At 55.9% G+C, this 11,883-nt stretch overlaps 2 non-coding genes and 1 pseudogene across 2 annotated transcripts; all 3 read right to left on the reverse strand.

Annotated features, from left to right (window-relative positions):
- Positions 1-653, reverse strand: part of LOC144419404 (large subunit ribosomal RNA) — a 3,695-nt pseudogene extending 3,042 nt beyond the window's left edge.
- Positions 654-943: 290 nt separating this feature from the next.
- Positions 944-1,097, reverse strand: LOC144419424 (5.8S ribosomal RNA). Its single transcript, XR_013474045.1, has one exon. It is a non-coding gene; the product is annotated as a 5.8S ribosomal RNA (ribosomal RNA).
- A 298-nt stretch (positions 1,098-1,395) lies between these two features.
- On the reverse strand, positions 1,396-3,205 carry LOC144419452 (small subunit ribosomal RNA). Its single transcript, XR_013474073.1, has one exon. It is a non-coding gene; the product is annotated as a small subunit ribosomal RNA (ribosomal RNA).
- Between the last annotated feature and the right edge of the window lie 8,678 nt (positions 3,206-11,883).

Raw genomic sequence — 11,883 nt, forward strand, 5'->3', positions numbered from 1 at the left:
GCCGGGCCGCACCGCCCGCGCGCTGTAACACCCCCGCCGGAGCGGAGGCCACCTTCGCGCGGGGACTTAGACCGACGGCAAACCGGTCGTGACCCGCGCCGGTCGCTAGTGCGCTGAGACGGTGCGCGAGCCGACTCGGCAGCGGCGCCTTAAGCGTCCGCGAACCGAGACGGCGCGCCCCCGCACCCAACTGAAAGCGAGCCGGCGACCTGACGGGCCCTCCCGTTTGCCTCTCAACGGTTTCACGTACTCTTGAACTCTCTCTTCAAAGTGCTTTTCAACTTTCCCTCACGGTACTTGTCCGCTATCGGTCTCGCGACCGTATTTAGTCTTAGGTGGAGTTTACCACCCGCTTTGGGCTGCATTCCCAAACAACCCGACTCCGAGAAGACCCGAAGCGGCCAAGGCAAGCGCCCCTATGGGCCTAACACCCGCCGTGGGACGAGGCCTCGATCAGAAGGACACCGGCGCTCGCCGTCAGCCGCACTGGGACTTCCGTACGTCACAACTCGGCGCGCTCGAAAAGCGCGCAGATTCGACGCTGGACTCTTCCCGGTTCACTCGCCGTTACTCAGGGAATCCCTGTTGGTTTCTTTTCCTCCGCTTAATAATATGCTTAAATTCAGCGGGTGCTCTCGCCTGAACTCAGGTCGTATGTGTCAAGCGGGCCGCTTCTTACACGGCCCGCTGGCATCGCAAGTCGTCGCCGCCGGCGCCGACCGAGCGCGTACCGTCGCCGCCTTGGCCCACGGTCGGTCTTGATCTCGTGACCGGACCGACCGACCTGGACCCGCCCCTCGAACGTAGTTGAACACGTCGAGGGGCGCCGGCGGTGTACGGGACACGCGGTCGCGCCGAGAAAGCTCGGCGACCGCTTCAACTTGGGGCGACGCCCGGCCGTCTTCGCAGAGGCCAGGCGACGGCCCTCGGGTGAGGACGAACGCGACCCTGAGGCAGACGCGGTCCCGGGATTGAACCGAGACCGCAATTCGCGTTCAGAAGGTCGACGTTCAATGTGTTCTGCAATTCACATTACTTCTCGCACTTGGCTGCGTCCTTCATCGACTCGCGAGCCGAGTGATCCACCGTTAAGAGTCGTCCTCGACGTTTCGCCCGGCGCCGAAGCGCGCGGACGTCACACTGTGGGATCGACCACAAAACCACCACCGACAACAACTGCACAAAAACACCAACAAACGGCGCCGAGCGACCGCCGGGCTGGGCCGGCGGCACATCGAGCGCGGTGCCCAGAAGCCACCATCGCACTCGGCTGCCTTGCTATGCCAACGTGTTACGCGTGTCGCACGGGGCGGAACCCCGATTGACGGCCGCCCTCTCGGCGGCACCCAAAGACAATTAAGTGCGCGGTCGGCCGGGGCCTACCACCACTTTCGGTAATGATCCTTCCGCAGGTTCACCTACGGAAACCTTGTTACGACTTTTACTTCCTCTAAATGATCAAGTTTGATCGTCTTCTCGACACGCCGACGCGGCCGTTGCCAGCCGCGACGGGGCCGATCCAAGGATCTCACTAAACCATTCAATCGGTAGTAGCGACGGGCGGTGTGTACAAAGGGCAGGGACGTAATCAACGCAAGTTGATGACTTGCGCTTACTGGGAATTCCTCGTTCAAGGGAAACAATTGCAAGTCCCTATCCCAATCACGAATGAGGTTCAACGGGTTACCCGGACCTTTCGGCCTAGGTTAGACACTCGCTGCTTCACTCAGTGTAGCGCGCGTGCGGCCCCGGACATCTAAGGGCATCACAGACCTGTTATTGCTCAATCTCGTGTGGCTAAACGCCACTAGTCCCTCTAAGAAGTTAGACGCCGACCGAGAAGGTCGCGTAACTATTTAGCATGCCAGAGTCTCGTTCGTTATCGGAATTAACCAGACAAATCGCTCCACCAACTAAGAACGGCCATGCACCACCACCCACAGAATCAAGAAAGAGCTCTCAATCTGTCAATCCTACCTGTGTCCGGGCCGGGTGAGTTTCCCCGTGTTGAGTCAAATTAAGCCGCAGGCTCCACTCCTGGTGGTGCCCTTCCGTCAATTCCTTTAAGTTTCAGCTTTGCAACCATACTTCCCCCGGAACCCAAAGACTTTGGTTTCCCGGAAGCTGCCGGAAAGGTCGTCATGGTAACGCCTCCCGATCGCTAGTTGGCATCGTTTATAGTCAGAACTAGGACGGTATCTGATCGTCTTCGAACCTCTGACTTTCGCTCTTGATTAAAGAAAACATTCTTGGCGAATGCTTTCGCAGTAGTTCGTCTTCCGCCGATCCAAGAATTTCACCTCTAACGGCAGAGTACGGACGCCCCCGTCTGTCCCTCTTAATCATTACCTCGTGCTCCGAAAACCAACAAAATAGAACCGAGGTCCTATTCCATTATTCCATGCAACACTATGCAGGCGAACAGCCTGCTTTGAACACTCTAATTTTTTCAAAGTAAACTTATCGGCCACCGCCGACACTCAGTCAAGAGCACCGACGGAGAACCGAAGGTGAGGCGAACGCAACCAGTGACACGCCTTGCGACGGACCGGCGGCGCTCGCCCAAAATCCAACTACGAGCTTTTCAACCGCAACAACTTTAGCATACACTGTTGGAGCTGGAATTACCGCGGCTGCTGGCACCAGACTTGCCCTCCAATGGATACTCGTTAAGAGTTTTAGGATGTACTCATTCCAATTACAGGGCCTCGTTAGAGTCCTGTATTGTTATTTTTCGTCACTACCTCCCCGTGTCGGGAATGGGTAATTTGCGCGCCTGCTGCCTTCCTTGGATGTGGTAGCCGTTTCTCAGGCTCCCTCTCCGGAATCGAACCCTGATTCCCCGTTACCCGTTATCACAAAGGTAGGCACGTAGCGTACCTTCGACAGTTGATAGGGCAGACACTTGAATGATACGTCGTCGGTGCAGAGACCGTACGATCCGCGTGGTTATCCAGAGTCATCAAACGTCACAGGACGAACCCGGTCGGTTTTGATCTGATAAAAGCGCGCCTCCCGAAGTCGGCGCTTAATGCATGTATTAGCTCTAGAATTACCACAGTTATCCACTTCGCTTACGAGACCAAATAAACCAAGACTGATTTAATGAGCCATTCGCAGTTTCGCTTTACGAGAACTCGTACTTGCACCTGCATGGCTTAATCTTTGAGACAAGCATATCACTACTGGCAGGATCAACCAGATAGCTGCGACAGCTGCGCTCGGCCCTTGCTGGGCCGCCCGGCGCGTGCTCGTCGCATTCGTTTAAGACCGAGGCAATCGCCTGCGGCCGTACTCAGCTTCGACAGTCGCTGGCCGCGACGTCCACGCTCTCGCCGGCAGTGCCAGGCGGAGCGATTTGCGTTTTTTCTTTGCTCGCCCTCTCTCGGGCTCGATCCATTCAGTTTCGCACAAACAAGAGCTCTGCCGGCCGCCTGCAGCGGTGCCTAAAACCCGGGCATAACAATGCGACCGTTCTGCTAGGCCGACAAGCGCTCAAGCCAGACGCTCGATCGAACGCCCCCTACATATTAGTCGAGACAACGGCTCGCTCATTAGCATCGCGTTTGTACTTTAACTTTTTTCGGCTCGGCTTCTTTCGACGCCGATGCCGGCGACGCAGCACTCTCTCGCCCGCCAGCCACCGAGAAAAGGGTGCGCTCCGACCGGCCCCGCACCGCTCTTTCTTGGCTCATTCGAAATTACTGTCTTTCGCTCTGACATGCCTTACCTAGGGTTAGGTTAGTATGCTTGCACGTTTGTACTTTAACTTTTTTTGGCTCGGCTTCTTTCGACGCCGATGCCGGCGACGCAGCACTCTCTCGCCCGCCAGCCACCGAGAAAAGGGTGCGCTCCGACCGGCCCCGCACCGCTCTTTCATGGCTCATTCGAAATTACTGTCTTTCGCTCTGACATGCCTTACCTAGGGTTAGGTTAGTATGCTTGCACGTTTGTACTTTAACTTTTTTTGGCTCGGCTTCTTTCGACGCCGATGCCGGCGACGCAGCACTTTCTCGCCCGCCAGCCACCGAGAAAAGGGTGCGCTCCGACCGGCCCCGCACCGCTCTTTCTTGGCTCATTCGAAATTACTGTCTTTCGCTCTGACATGCCTTACCTAGGGTTAGGTTAGTATGCTTGCACGTTTGTACTTTAACTTTTTTCGGCTCGGCTTCTTTCGACGCCGATGCCGGCGACGCAGCACTCTCTCGCCCGCCAGCCACCGAGAAAAGGGTGCGCTCCGACCGGCCCCGCACCGCTCTTTCATGGCTCATTCGAAATTACTGTCTTTCGCTCTGACATGCCTTACCTAGGGTTAGGTTAGTATGCTTGCACGTTTGTACTTTAACTTTTTTTGGCTCGGCTTCTTTCGACGCCGATGCCGGCGACGCAGCACTCTCTCGCCCACCAGCCACCGAGAAAAGGGTGCGCTCCGACCGGCCCCGCACCGCTCTTTCATGGCTCATTCGAGTTTACTGTCTTTCGCTCTGACATGCCTTACCTAGGGTTAGGTTAGTATGCTTGCACGTTTGTACTTTAACTTTTTTCGGCTCGGCTTCTTTCGACGCCGATGCCGGCGACGCAGCACTCTCTCGCCCGCCAGCCACCGAGAAAAGGGTGCGCTCCGACCGGCCCCGCACCGCTCTTTCTTGGCTCATTCGAAATTACTGTCTTTCGCTCTGACATGCCTTACCTAGGGTTAGGTTAGTATGCTTGCACGTTTGTACTTTAACTTTTTTCGGCTCGGCTTCTTTCGACGCCGATGCCGGCGACGCAGCACTCTCTCGCCCGCCAGCCACCGAGAAAAGGGTGCGCTCCGACCGGCCCCGCACCGCTCTTTCATGGCTCATTCGAGTTTACTGTCTTTCGCTCTGACATGCCTTACCTAGGGTTAGGTTAGTATGCTTGCACGTTTGTACTTTAACTTTTTTCGGCTCGGCTTCTTTCGACGCCGATGCCGGCGACGCAGCACTTTCTCGCCCGCCAGCCACCGAGAAAAGGGTGCGCTCCGACCGGCCCCGCACCGCTCTTTCTTGGCTCATTCGAAATTACTGTCTTTCGCTCTGACATGCCTTACCTAGGGTTAGGTTAGTATGCTTGCACGTTTGTACTTTAACTTTTTTTGGCTCGGCTTCTTTCGACGCCGATGCCGGCGACGCAGCACTCTCTCGCCCACCAGCCACCGAGAAAAGGGTGCGCTCCGACCGGCCCCGCACCGCTCTTTCATGGCTCATTCGAGTTTACTGTCTTTCGCTCTGACATGCCTTACCTAGGGTTAGGTTAGTATGCTTGCACGTTTGTACTTTAACTTTTTTCGGCTCGGCTTCTTTCGACGCCGATGCCGGCGACGCAGCACTCTCTCGCCCGCCAGCCACCGAGAAAAGGGTGCGCTCCGACCGGCCCCGCACCGCTCTTTCATGGCTCATTCGAAATTACTGTCTTCCGCTCTGACATGCCTTACCTAGGGTTAGGTTAGTATGCTTGCACGTTTGTACTTTAACTTTTTTTGGCTCGGCTTCTTTCGACGCCGATGCCGGCGACGCAGCACTTTCTCGCCCGCCAACCACCGAGAAAAGGGTGCGCTCCGACCGGCCCCGCACCGCTCTTTCTTGGCTCATTCGAAATTACTGTCTTTCGCTCTGACATGCCTTACCTAGGGTTAGGTTAGTATGCTTGCACGTTTGTACTTTAACTTTTTTCGGCTCGGCTTCTTTCGACGCCGATGCCGGCGACGCAGCACTCTCTCGCCCGCCAGCCACCGAGAAAAGGGTGCGCTCCGACCGGCCCCGCACCGCTCTTTCATGGCTCATTCGAAATTACTGTCTTCCGCTCTGACATGCCTTACCTAGGGTTAGGTTAGTATGCTTGCACGTTTGTACTTTAACTTTTTTTGGCTCGGCTTCTTTCGACGCCGATGCCGGCGACGCAGCACTTTCTCGCCCGCCAGCCACCGAGAAAAGGGTGCGCTCCGACCGGCCCCGCACCGCTCTTTCTTGGCTCATTCGAAATTACTGTCTTTCGCTCTGACATGCCTTACCTAGGGTTAGGTTAGTATGCTTGCACGTTTGTACTTTAACTTTTTTCGGCTCGGCTTCTTTCGACGCCGATGCCGGCGACGCAGCACTCTCTCGCCCGCCAGCCACCGAGAAAAGGGTGCGCTCCGACCGGCCCCGCACCGCTCTTTCTTGGCTCATTCGAAATTACTGTCTTTCGCTCTGACATGCCTTACCTAGGGTTAGGTTAGTATGCTTGCACGTTTGTACTTTAACTTTTTTTGGCTCGGCTTCTTTCGACGCCGATGCCGGCGACGCAGCACTCTCTCGCCCGCCAGCCACCGAGAAAAGGGTGCGCTCCGACCGGCCCCGCACCGCTCTTTCATGGCTCATTCGAAATTACTGTCTTTCGCTCTGACATGCCTTACCTAGGGTTAGGTTAGTATGCTTGCACGTTTGTACTTTAACTTTTTTTGGCTCGGCTTCTTTCGACGCCGATGCCGGCGACGCAGCACTTTCTCGCCCGCCAGCCACCGAGAAAAGGGTGCGCTCCGACCGGCCCCGCACCGCTCTTTCTTGGCTCATTCGAAATTACTGTCTTTCGCTCTGACATGCCTTACCTAGGGTTAGGTTAGTATGCTTGCACGTTTGTACTTTAACTTTTTTCGGCTCGGCTTCTTTCGACGCCGATGCCGGCGACGCAGCACTCTCTCGCCCGCCAGCCACCGAGAAAAGGGTGCGCTCCGACCGGCCCCGCACCGCTCTTTCATGGCTCATTCGAAATTACTGTCTTTCGCTCTGACATGCCTTACCTAGGGTTAGGTTAGTATGCTTGCACGTTTGTACTTTAACTTTTTTTGGCTCGGCTTCTTTCGACGCCGATGCCGGCGACGCAGCACTCTCTCGCCCACCAGCCACCGAGAAAAGGGTGCGCTCCGACCGGCCCCGCACCGCTCTTTCATGGCTCATTCGAGTTTACTGTCTTTCGCTCTGACATGCCTTACCTAGGGTTAGGTTAGTATGCTTGCACGTTTGTACTTTAACTTTTTTCGGCTCGGCTTCTTTCGACGCCGATGCCGGCGACGCAGCACTCTCTCGCCCGCCAGCCACCGAGAAAAGGGTGCGCTCCGACCGGCCCCGCACCGCTCTTTCTTGGCTCATTCGAAATTACTGTCTTTCGCTCTGACATGCCTTACCTAGGGTTAGGTTAGTATGCTTGCACGTTTGTACTTTAACTTTTTTCGGCTCGGCTTCTTTCGACGCCGATGCCGGCGACGCAGCACTCTCTCGCCCGCCAGCCACCGAGAAAAGGGTGCGCTCCGACCGGCCCCGCACCGCTCTTTCATGGCTCATTCGAGTTTACTGTCTTTCGCTCTGACATGCCTTACCTAGGGTTAGGTTAGTATGCTTGCACGTTTGTACTTTAACTTTTTTCGGCTCGGCTTCTTTCGACGCCGATGCCGGCGACGCAGCACTTTCTCGCCCGCCAGCCACCGAGAAAAGGGTGCGCTCCGACCGGCCCCGCACCGCTCTTTCTTGGCTCATTCGAAATTACTGTCTTTCGCTCTGACATGCCTTACCTAGGGTTAGGTTAGTATGCTTGCACGTTTGTACTTTAACTTTTTTTGGCTCGGCTTCTTTCGACGCCGATGCCGGCGACGCAGCACTCTCTCGCCCACCAGCCACCGAGAAAAGGGTGCGCTCCGACCGGCCCCGCACCGCTCTTTCATGGCTCATTCGAGTTTACTGTCTTTCGCTCTGACATGCCTTACCTAGGGTTAGGTTAGTATGCTTGCACGTTTGTACTTTAACTTTTTTCGGCTCGGCTTCTTTCGACGCCGATGCCGGCGACGCAGCACTCTCTCGCCCGCCAGCCACCGAGAAAAGGGTGCGCTCCGACCGGCCCCGCACCGCTCTTTCATGGCTCATTCGAAATTACTGTCTTCCGCTCTGACATGCCTTACCTAGGGTTAGGTTAGTATGCTTGCACGTTTGTACTTTAACTTTTTTTGGCTCGGCTTCTTTCGACGCCGATGCCGGCGACGCAGCACTTTCTCGCCCGCCAACCACCGAGAAAAGGGTGCGCTCCGACCGGCCCCGCACCGCTCTTTCTTGGCTCATTCGAAATTACTGTCTTTCGCTCTGACATGCCTTACCTAGGGTTAGGTTAGTATGCTTGCACGTTTGTACTTTAACTTTTTTCGGCTCGGCTTCTTTCGACGCCGATGCCGGCGACGCAGCACTCTCTCGCCCGCCAGCCACCGAGAAAAGGGTGCGCTCCGACCGGCCCCGCACCGCTCTTTCATGGCTCATTCGAAATTACTGTCTTCCGCTCTGACATGCCTTACCTAGGGTTAGGTTAGTATGCTTGCACGTTTGTACTTTAACTTTTTTTGGCTCGGCTTCTTTCGACGCCGATGCCGGCGACGCAGCACTTTCTCGCCCGCCAGCCACCGAGAAAAGGGTGCGCTCCGACCGGCCCCGCACCGCTCTTTCTTGGCTCATTCGAAATTACTGTCTTTCGCTCTGACATGCCTTACCTAGGGTTAGGTTAGTATGCTTGCACGTTTGTACTTTAACTTTTTTCGGCTCGGCTTCTTTCGACGCCGATGCCGGCGACGCAGCACTCTCTCGCCCGCCAGCCACCGAGAAAAGGGTGCGCTCCGACCGGCCCCGCACCGCTCTTTCATGGCTCATTCGAAATTACTGTCTTTCGCTCTGACATGCCTTACCTAGGGTTAGGTTAGTATGCTTGCACGTTTGTACTTTAACTTTTTTTGGCTCGGCTTCTTTCGACGCCGATGCCGGCGACGCAGCACTCTCTCGCCCACCAGCCACCGAGAAAAGGGTGCGCTCCGACCGGCCCCGCACCGCTCTTTCATGGCTCATTCGAGTTTACTGTCTTTCGCTCTGACATGCCTTACCTAGGGTTAGGTTAGTATGCTTGCACGTTTGTACTTTAACTTTTTTCGGCTCGGCTTCTTTCGACGCCGATGCCGGCGACGCAGCACTCTCTCGCCCGCCAGCCACCGAGAAAAGGGTGCGCTCCGACCGGCCCCGCACCGCTCTTTCTTGGCTCATTCGAAATTACTGTCTTTCGCTCTGACATGCCTTACCTAGGGTTAGGTTAGTATGCTTGCACGTTTGTACTTTAACTTTTTTCGGCTCGGCTTCTTTCGACGCCGATGCCGGCGACGCAGCACTCTCTCGCCCGCCAGCCACCGAGAAAAGGGTGCGCTCCGACCGGCCCCGCACCGCTCTTTCATGGCTCATTCGAGTTTACTGTCTTTCGCTCTGACATGCCTTACCTAGGGTTAGGTTAGTATGCTTGCACGTTTGTACTTTAACTTTTTTCGGCTCGGCTTCTTTCGACGCCGATGCCGGCGACGCAGCACTTTCTCGCCCGCCAGCCACCGAGAAAAGGGTGCGCTCCGACCGGCCCCGCACCGCTCTTTCTTGGCTCATTCGAAATTACTGTCTTTCGCTCTGACATGCCTTACCTAGGGTTAGGTTAGTATGCTTGCACGTTTGTACTTTAACTTTTTTTGGCTCGGCTTCTTTCGACGCCGATGCCGGCGACGCAGCACTCTCTCGCCCACCAGCCACCGAGAAAAGGGTGCGCTCCGACCGGCCCCGCACCGCTCTTTCACGGCTCATTCGAGTTTACTGTCTTTCGCTCTGACATGCCTTACCTAGGGTTAGGTTAGTATGCTTGCACGTTTGTACTTTAACTTTTTTCGGCTCGGCTTCTTTCGACGCCGATGCCGGCGACGCAGCACTCTCTCGCCCGCCAGCCACCGAGAAAAGGGTGCGCTCCGACCGGCCCCGCACCGCTCTTTCATGGCTCATTCGAAATTACTGTCTTCCGCTCTGACATGCCTTACCTAGGGTTAGGTTAGTATGCTTGCACGTTTGTACTTTAACTTTTTTTGGCTCGGCTTCTTTCGACGCCGATGCCGGCGACGCAGCACTTTCTCGCCCGCCAACCACCGAGAAAAGGGTGCGCTCCGACCGGCCCCGCACCGCTCTTTCTTGGCTCATTCGAAATTACTGTCTTTCGCTCTGACATGCCTTACCTAGGGTTAGGTTAGTATGCTTGCACGTTTGTACTTTAACTTTTTTCGGCTCGGCTTCTTTCGACGCCGATGCCGGCGACGCAGCACTCTCTCGCCCGCCAGCCACCGAGAAAAGGGTGCGCTCCGACCGGCCCCGCACCGCTCTTTCATGGCTCATTCGAAATTACTGTCTTCCGCTCTGACATGCCTTACCTAGGGTTAGGTTAGTATGCTTGCACGTTTGTACTTTAACTTTTTTTGGCTCGGCTTCTTTCGACGCCGATGCCGGCGACGCAGCACTTTCTCGCCCGCCAGCCACCGAGAAAAGGGTGCGCTCCGACCGGCCCCGCACCGCTCTTTCTTGGCTCATTCGAAATTACTGTCTTTCGCTCTGACATGCCTTACCTAGGGTTAGGTTAGTATGCTTGCACGTTTGTACTTTAACTTTTTTCGGCTCGGCTTCTTTCGACGCCGATGCCGGCGACGCAGCACTCTCTCGCCCGCCAGCCACCGAGAAAAGGGTGCGCTCCGACCGGCCCCGCACCGCTCTTTCATGGCTCATTCGAAATTACTGTCTTTCGCTCTGACATGCCTTACCTAGGGTTAGGTTAGTATGCTTGCACGTTTGTACTTTAACTTTTTTTGGCTCGGCTTCTTTCGACGCCGATGCCGGCGACGCAGCACTCTCTCGCCCACCAGCCACCGAGAAAAGGGTGCGCTCCGACCGGCCCCGCACCGCTCTTTCATGGCTCATTCGAGTTTACTGTCTTTCGCTCTGACATGCCTTACCTAGGGTTAGGTTAGTATGCTTGCACGTTTGTACTTTAACTTTTTTCGGCTCGGCTTCTTTCGACGCCGATGCCGGCGACGCAGCACTCTCTCGCCCGCCAGCCACCGAGAAAAGGGTGCGCTCCGACCGGCCCCGCACCGCTCTTTCTTGGCTCATTCGAAATTACTGTCTTTCGCTCTGACATGCCTTACCTAGGGTTAGGTTAGTATGCTTGCACGTTTGTACTTTAACTTTTTTCGGCTCGGCTTCTTTCGACGCCGATGCCGGCGACGCAGCACTCTCTCGCCCGCCAGCCACCGAGAAAAGGGTGCGCTCCGACCGGCCCCGCACCGCTCTTTCATGGCTCATTCGAGTTTACTGTCTTTCGCTCTGACATGCCTTACCTAGGGTTAGGTTAGTATGCTTGCACGTTTGTACTTTAACTTTTTTCGGCTCGGCTTCTTTCGACGCCGATGCCGGCGACGCAGCACTTTCTCGCCCGCCAGCCACCGAGAAAAGGGTGCGCTCCGACCGGCCCCGCACCGCTCTTTCTTGGCTCATTCGAAATTACTGTCTTTCGCTCTGACATGCCTTACCTAGGGTTAGGTTAGTATGCTTGCACGTTTGTACTTTAACTTTTTTTGGCTCGGCTTCTTTCGACGCCGATGCCGGCGACGCAGCACTCTCTCGCCCACCAGCCACCGAGAAAAGGGTGCGCTCCGACCGGCCCCGCACCGCTCTTTCATGGCTCATTCGAGTTTACTGTCTTTCGCTCTGACATGCCTTACCTAGGGTTAGGTTAGTATGCTTGCACGTTTGTACTTTAACTTTTTTCGGCTCGGCTTCTTTCGACGCCGATGCCGGCGACGCAGCACTCTCTCGCCCGCCAGCCACCGAGAAAAGGGTGCGCTCCGACCGGCCCCGCACCGCTCTTTCATGGCTCATTCGAAATTACTGTCTTCCGCTCTGACATGCCTTACCTAGGGTTAGGTTAGTATGCTTGCACGTTTGTACTTTAACTTTTTTTGGCTCGGCTTCTTTCGACGCCGATGCCGGCGACGCAGCACTT

This window comes from Styela clava, unplaced genomic scaffold, assembly GCF_964204865.1.
Source record: "Styela clava unplaced genomic scaffold, kaStyClav1.hap1.2 HAP1_SCAFFOLD_19, whole genome shotgun sequence".
NCBI classification, from domain to species: domain Eukaryota; kingdom Metazoa; phylum Chordata; class Ascidiacea; order Stolidobranchia; family Styelidae; genus Styela; species Styela clava.